Source organism: Apium graveolens, chromosome 5 (genome assembly GCF_009905375.1).
Source record: "Apium graveolens cultivar Ventura chromosome 5, ASM990537v1, whole genome shotgun sequence".
Lineage (NCBI taxonomy): Eukaryota > Viridiplantae > Streptophyta > Magnoliopsida > Apiales > Apiaceae > Apium > Apium graveolens.
This window is the reverse complement of record NC_133651.1, coordinates 254,137,426-254,139,528: the sequence shown is the minus strand read 5'-3', so window position 1 is coordinate 254,139,528 and position 2,103 is coordinate 254,137,426.

Below are 2,103 nucleotides of genomic sequence, written 5' to 3'. Positions count from 1 at the left end.
ATTCCGACGGATGATGCACTTTGTATCTCGACGGATGAAGCTGATTGTCTACCGACGGATGATGCATTATGCAACTCGACTGATGCTGAATTTTGTGCATCATTTGAGATAGTCTTTTCTGTATTATCCTTAGCCACTGTTTCCTGATCACTATCATCATCACTGTTTTCACAAATCATCTCCACATTGTCAAATTTGAGGCTCTCATGGAAATCTCCATCTTGTAGTCCTTCAATATTTTTATCACCAAACACAACATGTACAGATTCCATAACAATGTTGGTTCTTAGATTATAGACTCTATATGCTTTTCCAACAGCATATCCAACAAAAATTCCTTCATCTGCTTTGGCATTAAACTTTCCATGTTAATTAGTTTGATTCCTTAAGATATAACACTTACAGCCAAATGCATGTAGAAAGTTTAATGTTGGATTCCTGTTCTTGAACAACTGGTAGGGAGTCATGCATTTTTCTTGATTGACCAAAGAAATATTCTGAGTGTAGCATGCAGTATTTACAGCTTCAGCCCAAAAATATGTTGGTAACTTTAATTCTTCCAGCATTGTTCTTGCATCCTCAATAAGAGACCCGTTCTTTCTTTCCACCACTCCATTTTGTTGTGGAATTCTGGCTGCAGAAAACTCATGCATGACCCCATTCTCTTCACAAAATAATCTCATCACAGAATTCTTGAACTCAGTTCCATTGTCACTTCTGATTCTTCTTACTTTGAAATCAGGATGATCGTTGACTTGCCTTATGTGATTGATGATGATTTTACTAGCTTCATCTTTGGATTTTAAGAAAAATGTCCAAGAGAACTTTGAGAAATCATCTACAATTACTAGGAAATATCACTTCTTTAAAATGGACAAAACATTTACCGGTCAAAACAAATCCATGTGCAACAATTATAAAGGTTCTTCAATAATTAAATCAGGCTTCTTTCTGAATGATGCTTTAATCTGCTTTCCTTTCTGGCAGGCATCACATAACCCATTCTTTGAAAACCTACACTTGAGGAATACCTCTAACCAAATCTTTCTTGACTAGCTCATTCATGGTCTTGAAGTTTAGATGAGACAGCTTCTTGTGCCATAGTCAACTTTCATCTTGACTGGCCTTGCTAAATAGAAAAGTAACAGATTCTACATTTGATGAGTTGAAATCAGCTACGTACACATTTCCTTTTCTCACCCCAGTGAGAACCACTTTGTTGCTTCCTTTGTTGGTCATAACACAGGCTTCAGAATTGAAAGTGACTGAGTTGCCCTTATCACAAAGTTGGCTGATACTCAACAAATTATGCTTGTGTCCATCCACTAGGGCAACCTCTTCAATGATGACATTATCCTTTAAAATCAAGCCATATCCCACAGTATAACCCTTGCTTTCATCTCCAAAAGTGATACTTGGGCCAGCTCTTTCCTTGAACCCAGTGAGCAGGGTAGAATCTCCAGTCATGTGCCTCGAGCAACCACTATCCAGATACCAAAGATTCTTTCTATTTCCCTGCACACATCAAAATCAAATCGAGTTGATTTTGGTACCCAAGTTTCCTTGGGTCCTGCCTTGATAGCCTTTTTCTTTGGTTTCTTAGGTTTGATCTCATTTGACTTGGATATATCAGATTCATTCTTGTCATTTGAGTTGGACCTTTGAAACCATTCATTGAAGCAGAATTATCGTGCACACTTTGATTAACATGAAAAGGCATGTTTTGTGCAAACATGTTATTCCAGTAAGGCATGCTAAATGGCATTTGAGGCATACTAAATGCAGCATAATAAGGATTAGCTGCAAATAGCATGTTAGCATATTGTGCATTCAAATTTTGTGCAGGCATAACATTAACAGGCTTGTAGGCATGCTGGGAAATGAAGAAGGTGCAAACATAGGGGTAGGCATAGCAAGTTTGCAATTAAAAGACAAATGATTAATACTACCACACTTAACACATATTTTTCTTGGAGCATATTTATCAGGTGTGTAGTTGTTATGTTTGTTAATTCTTACCTTCCCATTTCTGTTGTTTTTCGTTTTTGATTCTGCTTTCACTTCAATTTTCTCCAATCTTTCATTCAATTGCTTGATAGACAG